The sequence below is a fragment of the Leptonotus elevatus genome, chromosome 1 (genome assembly GCF_054856555.1).
Source record: "Leptonotus elevatus isolate MCC_2025b chromosome 1, RoL_Lele_1.0, whole genome shotgun sequence".
NCBI lineage: Eukaryota > Metazoa > Chordata > Actinopteri > Syngnathiformes > Syngnathidae > Leptonotus > Leptonotus elevatus.
In genome coordinates, this window is record NC_141239.1 from 48,797,554 (window position 1) to 48,807,015 (window position 9,462).

General features: G+C 46.3%; 28 non-coding genes and 2 pseudogenes across 28 annotated transcripts; all 30 read right to left on the reverse strand.

Annotated features, from left to right (window-relative positions):
- Positions 1–81: 81 nt before the first annotated feature.
- Positions 82–200, reverse strand: LOC147183759 (5S ribosomal RNA). Its single transcript, XR_015090680.1, has one exon. It is a non-coding gene; the product is annotated as a 5S ribosomal RNA (ribosomal RNA).
- A 196-nt stretch (positions 201–396) lies between these two features.
- LOC147183760 (5S ribosomal RNA) lies at positions 397–515 on the reverse strand. Its single transcript, XR_015090685.1, has one exon. It is a non-coding gene; the product is annotated as a 5S ribosomal RNA (ribosomal RNA).
- A 196-nt stretch (positions 516–711) lies between these two features.
- Positions 712–830, reverse strand: LOC147183761 (5S ribosomal RNA). Its single transcript, XR_015090688.1, has one exon. It is a non-coding gene; the product is annotated as a 5S ribosomal RNA (ribosomal RNA).
- Positions 831–1,028: 198 nt separating this feature from the next.
- LOC147183762 (5S ribosomal RNA) lies at positions 1,029–1,147 on the reverse strand. Its single transcript, XR_015091567.1, has one exon. It is a non-coding gene; the product is annotated as a 5S ribosomal RNA (ribosomal RNA).
- A 197-nt stretch (positions 1,148–1,344) lies between these two features.
- LOC147183763 (5S ribosomal RNA) lies at positions 1,345–1,463 on the reverse strand. Its single transcript, XR_015090690.1, has one exon. It is a non-coding gene; the product is annotated as a 5S ribosomal RNA (ribosomal RNA).
- Positions 1,464–1,660: 197 nt separating this feature from the next.
- LOC147183764 (5S ribosomal RNA) lies at positions 1,661–1,779 on the reverse strand. Its single transcript, XR_015090691.1, has one exon. It is a non-coding gene; the product is annotated as a 5S ribosomal RNA (ribosomal RNA).
- A 197-nt stretch (positions 1,780–1,976) lies between these two features.
- LOC147183765 (5S ribosomal RNA) lies at positions 1,977–2,095 on the reverse strand. The gene has a single exon (XR_015090693.1). It is a non-coding gene; the product is annotated as a 5S ribosomal RNA (ribosomal RNA).
- A 195-nt stretch (positions 2,096–2,290) lies between these two features.
- On the reverse strand, positions 2,291–2,409 carry LOC147183766 (5S ribosomal RNA). Its single transcript, XR_015091288.1, has one exon. It is a non-coding gene; the product is annotated as a 5S ribosomal RNA (ribosomal RNA).
- A 198-nt stretch (positions 2,410–2,607) lies between these two features.
- Positions 2,608–2,726, reverse strand: LOC147183767 (5S ribosomal RNA). The gene has a single exon (XR_015090694.1). It is a non-coding gene; the product is annotated as a 5S ribosomal RNA (ribosomal RNA).
- A 197-nt stretch (positions 2,727–2,923) lies between these two features.
- Positions 2,924–3,042, reverse strand: LOC147183768 (5S ribosomal RNA). The gene has a single exon (XR_015090695.1). It is a non-coding gene; the product is annotated as a 5S ribosomal RNA (ribosomal RNA).
- A 196-nt stretch (positions 3,043–3,238) lies between these two features.
- LOC147183769 (5S ribosomal RNA) lies at positions 3,239–3,357 on the reverse strand. The gene has a single exon (XR_015090696.1). It is a non-coding gene; the product is annotated as a 5S ribosomal RNA (ribosomal RNA).
- Positions 3,358–3,553: 196 nt separating this feature from the next.
- On the reverse strand, positions 3,554–3,672 carry LOC147183770 (5S ribosomal RNA). The gene has a single exon (XR_015091568.1). It is a non-coding gene; the product is annotated as a 5S ribosomal RNA (ribosomal RNA).
- A 193-nt stretch (positions 3,673–3,865) lies between these two features.
- LOC147183771 (5S ribosomal RNA) lies at positions 3,866–3,984 on the reverse strand. Its single transcript, XR_015091289.1, has one exon. It is a non-coding gene; the product is annotated as a 5S ribosomal RNA (ribosomal RNA).
- A 196-nt stretch (positions 3,985–4,180) lies between these two features.
- On the reverse strand, positions 4,181–4,299 carry LOC147183772 (5S ribosomal RNA). Its single transcript, XR_015091826.1, has one exon. It is a non-coding gene; the product is annotated as a 5S ribosomal RNA (ribosomal RNA).
- A 197-nt stretch (positions 4,300–4,496) lies between these two features.
- Positions 4,497–4,615, reverse strand: LOC147183773 (5S ribosomal RNA). The gene has a single exon (XR_015090698.1). It is a non-coding gene; the product is annotated as a 5S ribosomal RNA (ribosomal RNA).
- Positions 4,616–4,813: 198 nt separating this feature from the next.
- LOC147183774 (5S ribosomal RNA) lies at positions 4,814–4,932 on the reverse strand. The gene has a single exon (XR_015090700.1). It is a non-coding gene; the product is annotated as a 5S ribosomal RNA (ribosomal RNA).
- Positions 4,933–5,128: 196 nt separating this feature from the next.
- LOC147183775 (5S ribosomal RNA) lies at positions 5,129–5,257 on the reverse strand (annotated as a pseudogene).
- Positions 5,258–5,454: 197 nt separating this feature from the next.
- LOC147183776 (5S ribosomal RNA) lies at positions 5,455–5,573 on the reverse strand. Its single transcript, XR_015090701.1, has one exon. It is a non-coding gene; the product is annotated as a 5S ribosomal RNA (ribosomal RNA).
- Positions 5,574–5,768: 195 nt separating this feature from the next.
- On the reverse strand, positions 5,769–5,887 carry LOC147183777 (5S ribosomal RNA). The gene has a single exon (XR_015091300.1). It is a non-coding gene; the product is annotated as a 5S ribosomal RNA (ribosomal RNA).
- A 197-nt stretch (positions 5,888–6,084) lies between these two features.
- Positions 6,085–6,203, reverse strand: LOC147183778 (5S ribosomal RNA). Its single transcript, XR_015091622.1, has one exon. It is a non-coding gene; the product is annotated as a 5S ribosomal RNA (ribosomal RNA).
- Positions 6,204–6,398: 195 nt separating this feature from the next.
- On the reverse strand, positions 6,399–6,517 carry LOC147183779 (5S ribosomal RNA). Its single transcript, XR_015091301.1, has one exon. It is a non-coding gene; the product is annotated as a 5S ribosomal RNA (ribosomal RNA).
- A 197-nt stretch (positions 6,518–6,714) lies between these two features.
- Positions 6,715–6,833, reverse strand: LOC147183780 (5S ribosomal RNA). Its single transcript, XR_015090702.1, has one exon. It is a non-coding gene; the product is annotated as a 5S ribosomal RNA (ribosomal RNA).
- Positions 6,834–7,029: 196 nt separating this feature from the next.
- Positions 7,030–7,158, reverse strand: LOC147183781 (5S ribosomal RNA; annotated as a pseudogene).
- A 195-nt stretch (positions 7,159–7,353) lies between these two features.
- Positions 7,354–7,472, reverse strand: LOC147183782 (5S ribosomal RNA). The gene has a single exon (XR_015091305.1). It is a non-coding gene; the product is annotated as a 5S ribosomal RNA (ribosomal RNA).
- Positions 7,473–7,669: 197 nt separating this feature from the next.
- LOC147183783 (5S ribosomal RNA) lies at positions 7,670–7,788 on the reverse strand. Its single transcript, XR_015090703.1, has one exon. It is a non-coding gene; the product is annotated as a 5S ribosomal RNA (ribosomal RNA).
- A 197-nt stretch (positions 7,789–7,985) lies between these two features.
- LOC147183784 (5S ribosomal RNA) lies at positions 7,986–8,104 on the reverse strand. Its single transcript, XR_015090706.1, has one exon. It is a non-coding gene; the product is annotated as a 5S ribosomal RNA (ribosomal RNA).
- A 198-nt stretch (positions 8,105–8,302) lies between these two features.
- LOC147183785 (5S ribosomal RNA) lies at positions 8,303–8,421 on the reverse strand. Its single transcript, XR_015090707.1, has one exon. It is a non-coding gene; the product is annotated as a 5S ribosomal RNA (ribosomal RNA).
- Positions 8,422–8,619: 198 nt separating this feature from the next.
- LOC147183786 (5S ribosomal RNA) lies at positions 8,620–8,738 on the reverse strand. The gene has a single exon (XR_015090711.1). It is a non-coding gene; the product is annotated as a 5S ribosomal RNA (ribosomal RNA).
- Positions 8,739–8,934: 196 nt separating this feature from the next.
- Positions 8,935–9,053, reverse strand: LOC147183787 (5S ribosomal RNA). Its single transcript, XR_015090712.1, has one exon. It is a non-coding gene; the product is annotated as a 5S ribosomal RNA (ribosomal RNA).
- Positions 9,054–9,250: 197 nt separating this feature from the next.
- On the reverse strand, positions 9,251–9,369 carry LOC147183788 (5S ribosomal RNA). Its single transcript, XR_015090714.1, has one exon. It is a non-coding gene; the product is annotated as a 5S ribosomal RNA (ribosomal RNA).
- Between the last annotated feature and the right edge of the window lie 93 nt (positions 9,370–9,462).

Consider the following 9,462-nt stretch of genomic DNA (forward strand, 5'->3'; position numbering starts at 1 on the left):
GCTAGCAAGTAGCTAGCAAACTGGAATTATTTTGTGAAAGTTTACTTTTGCGACGGAGGTGCAAAAAAAAAAAAAAAAAAAAGCTTACAGCACCTGGTATTCCCAGGCGGTCTCCCATCCAAGTACTAACCAGGCCCGACCCTGCTTAGCTTCCGAGATCGGACGAGATCGGGCGTTCTCAGGGTAGTATGGCCGTAAGCCGAGAAAAAGCCCACAGTTGACTCTTTTAAAGATTACACTCGTCCCAACTTGGGGTGGAAAAAGCATTTTGACAGCATTTTCAGCTCTCATCCTGTCAGTTTAGCGTGTGGCTGTCTGCTAGCAAGTAGCTAGCAAACTGGAATTATTTTGTGAAAGTTTACTTTTGCGACGGAGGTGCAAAAAAAAAAAAAAAAAAGCTTACAGCACCTGGTATTCCCAGGCGGTCTCCCATCCAAGTACTAACCAGGCCCGACCCTGCTTAGCTTCCGAGATCGGACGAGATCGGGCGTTCTCAGGGTAGTATGGCCGTAAGCCGAGAAAAAGCCCACAGTTGACTCTTTTAAAGATTACACTCGTCCCAACTTGGGGTGGAAAAAGCATTTTGACAGCATTTTCAGCTCTCATCCTGTCAGTTTAGCGTGTGGCTGTCTAATAGCAAGTAGCTAGCAAACTGGAATTATTTTGTGAAAGTTTACTTTTGCGACGGAGGTGCAAAAAAAAAAAAAAAAAAGCTTACAGCACCTGGTATTCCCAGGCGGTCTCCCATCCAAGTACTAACCAGGCCCGACCCTGCTTAGCTTCCGAGATCGGACGAGATCGGGCGTTCTCAGGGTAGTATGGCCGTAAGCCGAGAAAAAGCCCACAGTTGACTCTTTTAAAGATTACACTCGTCCCAACTTGGGGTGGAAAAAGCATTTTGACAGCATTTTCAGCTCTCATCCTGTCAGTTTAGCGTGTGGCTGTCTGCTAGCAAGTAGCTAGCAAACTGGAATTATTTTGTGAAAGTTTACTTTTGCGACGGAGGTGCAAAAAAAAAACAAAAAAATAGCTTACAGCACCTGGTATTCCCAGGCGGTCTCCCATCCAAGTACTAACCAGGCCCGACCCTGCTTAGCTTCCGAGATCGGACGAGATCGGGCGTTCTCAAGGTAGTATGGCCGTAAGCCGGGAAAAAGCCCACAGTTGACTCTTTTAAAGATTACACTCGTCCCAGATTGGGGTGGAAAAAGCATTTTGACAGCATTTTCAGCTCTCATCCTGTCAGTTTAGCGTGTGGCTGTCTAATAGCAAGTAGCTAGCAAACTGGAATTATTTTTTGAAAGTTTACTTTTGCGACGGAGGTGCAAAAAAAAAAAAAAAAAAAGCTTACAGCACCTGGTATTCCCAGGCGGTCTCCCATCCAAGTACTAACCAGGCCCGACCCTGCTTAGCTTCCGAGATCGGACGAGATCGGGCGTTCTCAGGGTAGTATGGCCGTAAGCCGAGAAAAAGCCCACAGTTGACTCTTTTAAAGATTACACTCGTCCCATATTGGGGTGGAAAAAGCATTTTGAATGCATTTTCAGCTCTCATCCTGTCAGCTTAGCGTGTGGCTGTCTAATAGCAAGTAGCTAGCAAACTGGAATTATTTTGTGAAAGTTTACTTTTGCGACGGAGGTGCAAAAAAAAAAAAAAAAAAAGCTTACAGCACCTGGTATTCCCAGGCGGTCTCCCATCCAAGTACTAACCAGGCCCGACCCTGCTTAGCTTCCGAGATCGGACGAGATCGGGCGTTCTCAGGGTAGTATGGCCGTAAGCCGAGAAAAAGCCCACAGTTGACTCTTTTAAAGATTACACTCGTCCCAGATTGGGGTGGAAAAAGCATTTTGACAGCATTTTCAGCTCTCATCCTGTCAGTTTAGCGTGTTGCTGTCTGCTAGCAAGTAGCTAGCAAACTGGAATTATTTTGTGAAAGTTTACTTTTGCGACGGAGGTGCAAAAAAAAAAAAAAAAAAAGCTTACAGCACCTGGTATTCCCAGGCGGTCTCCCATCCAAGTACTAACCAGGCCCGACCCTGCTTAGCTTCCGAGATCGGACGAGATCGGGCGTTCTCAGGGTAGTATGGCCGTAAGCCGAGAAAAAGCCCACAGTTGACTCTTTTAAAGATTACACTCGTCCCAACTTGGGGTGGAAAAAGCATTTTGACAGCATTTTCAGCTCTCATCCTGTCAGTTTAGCGTGTGGCTGTCTGCTAGCAAGTAGCTAGCAAACTGGAATTATTTTGTGAAAGTTTACTTTTGCGACGGAGGTGCAAAAAAAAAAAAAAAATGCTTACAGCACCTGGTATTCCCAGGCGGTCTCCCATCCAAGTACTAACCAGGCCCGACCCTGCTTAGCTTCCGAGATCGGACGAGATCGGGCGTTCTCAGGGTAGTATGGCCGTAAGCCGAGAAAAAGCCCACAGTTGACTCTTTTAAAGATTACACTCGTCCCAGATTGGGGTGGAAAAAGCATTTTGACAGCATTTTCAGCTCTCATCCTGTCAGTTTAGCGTGTTGCTGTCTGCTAGCAAGTAGCTAGCAAACTGGAATTATTTTGTGAAAGTTTACTTTTGCGACGGAGGTGCAAAAAAAAAAAAAAAAAAAAGCTTACAGCACCTGGTATTCCCAGGCGGTCTCCCATCCAAGTACTAACCAGGCCCGACCCTGCTTAGCTTCCGAGATCGGACGAGATCGGGCGTTCTCAGGGTAGTATGGCCGTAAGCCGAGAAAAAGCCCACAGTTGACTCTTTTAAAGATTACACTCGTCACATATTGGGGTGGAAAAAGCATTTTGACAGCATTTTCAGCTCTCATCCTGTCAGTTTAGCGTGTTGCTGTCTGCTAGCAAGTAGCTAGCAAACTGGAATTATTTTGTGAAAGTTTACTTTTGCGACGGAGGTGCAAAAAAAAAAAAAAAAAAAGCTTACAGCACCTGGTATTCCCAGGCGGTCTCCCATCCAAGTACTAACCAGGCCCGACCCTGCTTAGCTTCCGAGATCGGACGAGATCGGGCGTTCTCAGGGTAGTATGGCCGTAAGCCGAGAAAAAGCCCACAGTTGACTCTTTTAAAGATTACACTCGTCCCAACTTGGGGTGGAAAAAGCATTTTGACAGCATTTTCAGCTCTCATCCTGTCAGTTTAGCGTGTGGCTGTCTGCTAGCAAGTAGCTAGCAAACTGGAATTATTTTGTGAAAGTTTACTTTTGCGACGGAGGTGCAAAAAAAAAAAAAAAAAAGCTTACAGCACCTGGTATTCCCAGGCGGTCTCCCATCCAAGTACTAACCAGGCCCGACCCTGCTTAGCTTCCGAGATCGGACGAGATCGGGCGTTCTCAGGGTAGTATGGCCGTAAGCCGAGAAAAAGCCCACAGTTGACTCTTTTAAAGATTACACTCGTCCCAACTTGGGGTGGAAAAAGCATTTTGACAGCATTTTCAGCTCTCATCCTGTCAGTTTAGCGTGTGGCTGTCTGCTAGCAAGTAGCTAGCAAACTGGAATTATTTTGTGAAAGTTTACTTTTGCGACGGAGGTGCAAAAAAAAAAAAAAAAAAGCTTACAGCACCTGGTATTCCCAGGCGGTCTCCCATCCAAGTACTAACCAGGCCCGACCCTGCTTAGCTTCCGAGATCGGACGAGATCGGGCGTTCTCAAGGTAGTATGGCCGTAAGCCGGGAAAAAGCCCACAGTTGACTCTTTTAAAGATTACACTCGTCCCAGATTGGGGTGGAAAAAGCATTTTGACAGCATTTTCAGCTCTCATCCTGTCAGTTTAGCGTGTGGCTGTCTGCTAGCAAGTAGCTAGCAAACTGGAATTATTTTGTGAAAGTTTACTTTTGCGACGGAGGTGCAAAAAAAAAAAAAATGCTTACAGCACCTGGTATTCCCAGGCGGTCTCCCATCCAAGTACTAACCAGGCCCGACCCTGCTTAGCTTCCGAGATCGGACGAGATCGGGCGTTCTCAGGGTAGTATGGCCGTAAGCCGGGAAAAAGCCCACAGTTGACTCTTTTAAAGATTACACTCGTCCCAGATTGGGGTGGAAAAAGCATTTTGACAGCATTTTCAGCTCTCATCCTGTCAGTTTAGCGTGTGGCTGTCTAATAGCAAGTAGCTAGCAAACTGGAATTATTTTGTGAAAGTTTACTTTTGCGACGGAGGTGCAAAAAAAAAAAAAAAAAAGCTTACAGCACCTGGTATTCCCAGGCGGTCTCCCATCCAAGTACTAACCAGGCCCGACCCTGCTTAGCTTCCAAGATCGGACGAGATCGGGCGTTCTCAGGGTAGTATGGCCGTAAGCCGAGAAAAAGCCCACAGTTGACTCTTTTAAAGATTACACTCGTCCCAACTTGGGGTGGAAAAAGCATTTTGACATTATTTTCAGCTCTCATCCTGTCAGTTTAGCGTGTGGCTGTCTGCTAGCAAGTAGCTAGCAAACTGGAATTATTTTGTGAAAGTTTACTTTTGCGACGGAGGTGCAAAAAAAAAAAAAAAAAAAGCTTACAGCACCTGGTATTCCCAGGCGGTCTCCCATCCAAGTACTAACCAGGCCCGACCCTGCTTAGCTTCCGAGATCGGACGAGATCGGGCGTTCTCAGGGTAGTATGGCCGTAAGCCGAGAAAAAGCCCACAGTTGACTCTTTTAAAGATTACACTCGTCCCAACTTGGGGTGGAAAAAGCATTTTGACATTATTTTCAGCTCTCATCCTGTCAGTTTAGCGTGTGGCTGTCTGCTAGCAAGTAGCTAGCAAACTGGAATTATTTTGTGAAAGTTTACTTTTGCGACGGAGGTGCAAAAAAAAAACAAAAAAATAGCTTACAGCACCTGGTATTCCCAGGCGGTCTCCCATCCAAGTACTAACCAGGCCCGACCCTGCTTAGCTTCCGAGATCGGACGAGATCGGGCGTTCTCAGGGTAGTATGGCCGTAAGCCGAGAAAAAGCCCACAGTTGACTCTTTTAAAGATTACACTCATCCCAACTTGGGGTGGAAAAAGCATTTTGACAGCATTTTCAGCTCTCATCCTGTCAGTTTAGCGTGTGGCTGTCTGCTAGCAAGTAGCTAGCAAACTGGAATTATTTTGTGAAAGTTTACTTTTGCGACGGAGGTGCAAAAAAAAAAAAAAAAAAGCTTACAGCACCTGGTATTCCCAGGCGGTCTCCCATCCAAGTACTAACCAGGCCCGACCCTGCTTAGCTTCCGAGATCGGACGAGATCGGGCAAGATCGGGCGTTCTCAGGGTAGTATGGCCGTAAGCCGAGAAAAAGCCCACAGTTGACTCTTTTAAAGATTACACTCGTCCCAACTTGGGGTAGAAAAAGCATTTTGACAGCATTTTCAGCTCTCATCCTGTCAGTTTAGCGTGTTGCTGTCTGCTAGCAAGTAGCTAGCAAACTGGAATTATTTTGTGAAAGTTTACTTTTGCGACGGAGGTGCAAAAAAAAAAAAAAAAAAAGCTTACAGCACCTGGTATTCCCAGGCGGTCTCCCATCCAAGTACTAACCAGGCCCGACCCTGCTTAGCTTCCGAGATCGGACGAGATCGGGCGTTCTCAGGGTAGTATGGCCGTAAGCCGAGAAAAAGCCCACAGTTGACTCTTTTAAAGATTACACTCGTCCCAACTTGGGGTGGAAAAAGCATTTTGACAGCATTTTCAGCTCTCATCCTGTCAGTTTAGCGTGTGGCTGTCTGCTAGCAAGTAGCTAGCAAACTGGAATTATTTTGTGAAAGTTTACTTTTGCGACGGAGGTGCAAAAAAAAAAAAAAAATGCTTACAGCACCTGGTATTCCCAGGCGGTCTCCCATCCAAGTACTAACCAGGCCCGACCCTGCTTAGCTTCCGAGATCGGACGAGATCGGGCGTTCTCAGGGTAGTATGGCCGTAAGCCGAGAAAAAGCCCACAGTTGACTCTTTTAAAGATTACACTCGTCCCAGATTGGGGTGGAAAAAGCATTTTGACAGCATTTTCAGCTCTCATCCTGTCAGTTTAGCGTGTTGCTGTCTGCTAGCAAGTAGCTAGCAAACTGGAATTATTTTGTGAAAGTTTACTTTTGCGACGGAGGTGCAAAAAAAAAACAAAAAAAAGCTTACAGCACCTGGTATTCCCAGGCGGTCTCCCATCCAAGTACTAACCAGGCCCGACCCTGCTTAGCTTCCGAGATCGGACGAGATCGGGCATTCTCAGGGTAGTATGGCCGTAAGCCGAGAAAAAGCCCACAGTTGACTCTTTTAAAGATTACACTCGTCCCATATTGGGGTGGAAAAAGCATTTTGACAGCATTTTCAGCTCTCATCCTGTCAGTTTAGCGTGTGGCTGTCTGCTAGCAAGTAGCTAGCAAACTGGAATTATTTTGTGAAAGTTTACTTTTGCGACGGAGGTGCAAAAAAAAAAAAAAAATGCTTACAGCACCTGGTATTCCCAGGCGGTCTCCCATCCAAGTACTAACCAGGCCCGACCCTGCTTAGCTTCCGAGATCGGACGAGATCGGGCGTTCTCAGGGTAGTATGGCCGTAAGCCGAGAAAAAGCCCACAGTTGACTCTTTTAAAGATTACACTCGTCCCAGATTGGGGTGGAAAAAGCATTTTGACAGCATTTTCAGCTCTCATCCTGTCAGTTTAGCGTGTTGCTGTCTGCTAGCAAGTAGCTAGCAAACTGGAATTATTTTGTGAAAGTTTACTTTTGCGACGGAGGTGCAAAAAAAAAAAAAAAAAAAGCTTACAGCACCTGGTATTCCCAGGCGGTCTCCCATCCAAGTACTAACCAGGCCCGACCCTGCTTAGCTTCCGAGATCGGACGAGATCGGGCGTTCTCAGGGTAGTATGGCCGTAAGCCGAGAAAAAGCCCACAGTTGACTCTTTTAAAGATTACACTCGTCCCAACTTGGGGTGGAAAAAGCATTTTGACAGCATTTTCAGCTCTCATCCTGTCAGTTTAGCGTGTGGCTGTCTGCTAGCAAGTAGCTAGCAAACTGGAATTATTTTGTGAAAGTTTACTTTTGCGACGGAGGTGCAAAAAAAAAAAAAAAAAAGCTTACAGCACCTGGTATTCCCAGGCGGTCTCCCATCCAAGTACTAACCAGGCCCGACCCTGCTTAGCTTCCGAGATCGGACGAGATCGGGCGAGATCGGGCGTTCTCAGGGTAGTATGGCCGTAAGCCGAGAAAAAGCCCACAGTTGACTCTTTTAAAGATTACACTCGTCCCAACTTGGGGTAGAAAAAGCATTTTGACAGCATTTTCAGCTCTCATCCTGTCAGTTTAGCGTGTGGCTGTCTGCTAGCAAGTAGCTAGCAAACTGGAATTATTTTTTGAAAGTTTACTTTTGCGACGGAGGTGCAAAAAAAAAAAAAAAATGCTTACAGCACCTGGTATTCCCAGGCGGTCTCCCATCCAAGTACTAACCAGGCCCGACCCTGCTTAGCTTCCGAGATCGGACGAGATCGGGCGTTCTCAGGGTAGTATGGCCGTAAGCCGAGAAAAAGCCCACAGTTGACTCTTTTAAAGATTACACTCGTCCCATATTGGGGTGGAAAAAGCATTTTGAATGCATTTTCAGCTCTCATCCTGTCAGCTTAGCGTGTGGCTGTCTAATAGCAAGTAGCTAGCAAACTGGAATTATTTTGTGAAAGTTTACTTTTGCGACGGAGGTGCAAAAAAAAAAAAAAAAAAAGCTTACAGCACCTGGTATTCCCAGGCGGTCTCCCATCCAAGTACTAACCAGGCCCGACCCTGCTTAGCTTCCGAGATCGGACGAGATCGGGCGTTCTCAGGGTAGTATGGCCGTAAGCCGAGAAAAAGCCCACAGTTGACTCTTTTAAAGATTACACTCGTCCCAGATTGGGGTGGAAAAAGCATTTTGACAGCATTTTCAGCTCTCATCCTGTCAGTTTAGCGTGTTGCTGTCTGCTAGCAAGTAGCTAGCAAACTGGAATTATTTTGTGAAAGTTTACTTTTGCGACGGAGGTGCAAAAAAAAAAAAAAAAAAAGCTTACAGCACCTGGTATTCCCAGGCGGTCTCCCATCCAAGTACTAACCAGGCCCGACCCTGCTTAGCTTCCGAGATCGGACGAGATCGGGCGTTCTCAGGGTAGTATGGCCGTAAGCCGAGAAAAAGCCCACAGTTGACTCTTTTAAAGATTACACTCGTCCCAACTTGGGGTGGAAAAAGCATTTTGACAGCATTTTCAGCTCTCATCCTGTCAGTTTAGCGTGTGGCTGTCTGCTAGCAAGTAGCTAGCAAACTGGAATTATTTTGTGAAAGTTTACTTTTGCGACGGAGGTGCAAAAAAAAAAAAAAAAAAAAGCTTACAGCACCTGGTATTCCCAGGCGGTCTCCCATCCAAGTACTAACCAGGCCCGACCCTGCTTAGCTTCCGAGATCGGACGAGATCGGGCGTTCTCAGGGTAGTATGGCCGTAAGCCGAGAAAAAGCCCACAGTTGACTCTTTTAAAGATTACACTCGTCCCAGATTGGGGTGGAAAAAGCATTTTGACAGCATTTTCAGCTCTCATCCTGTCAGTTTAGCGTGTTGCTGTCTGCTAGCAAGTAGCTAGCAAACTGGAATTATTTTGTGAAAGTTTACTTTTGCGACGGAGGTGCAAAAAAAAAACAAAAAAATAGCTTACAGCACCTGGTATTCCCAGGCGGTCTCCCATCCAAGTACTAACCAGGCCCGACCCTGCTTAGCTTCCGAGATCGGACGAGATCGGGCGTTCTCAGGGTAGTATGGCCGTAAGCCGAGAAAAAGCCCACAGTTGACTCTTTTAAAGATTACACTCGTCCCAACTTGGGGTGGAAAAAGCATTTTGACAGCATTTTCAGCTCTCATCCTGTCAGTTTAGCGTGTGGCTGTCTGCTAGCAAGTAGCTAGCAAACTGGAATTATTTTGTGAAAGTTTACTTTTGCGACGGAGGTGCAAAAAAAAAAAAAAAAAAGCTTACAGCACCTGGTATTCCCAGGCGGTCTCCCATCCAAGTACTAACCAGGCCCGACCCTGCTTAGCTTCCGAGATCGGACGAGATCGGGCGTTCTCAGGGTAGTATGGCCGTAAGCCGAGAAAAAGCCCACAGTTGACTCTTTTAAAGATTACACTCGTCCCAGATTGGGGTGGAAAAAGCATTTTGACAGCATTTTCAGCTCTCATCCTGTCAGTTTAGCATGTTGCTGTCTGCTAGCAAGTAGCTAGCAAACTGGAATTATTTTGTGAAAGTTTACTTTTGCGACGGAGGTGCAAAAAAAAAAAAAAAAAAAGCTTACAGCACCTGGTATTCCCAGGCGGTCTCCCATCCAAGTACTAACCAGGCCCGACCCTGCTTAGCTTCCGAGATCGGACGAGATCGGGCGTTCTCAGGGTAGTATGGCCGTAAGCCGAGAAAAAGCCCACAGTTGACTCTTTTAAAGATTACACTCGTCACAACTTGGGGTGGAAAAAGCATTTTGACAGCATTTTCAGCTCTCATCC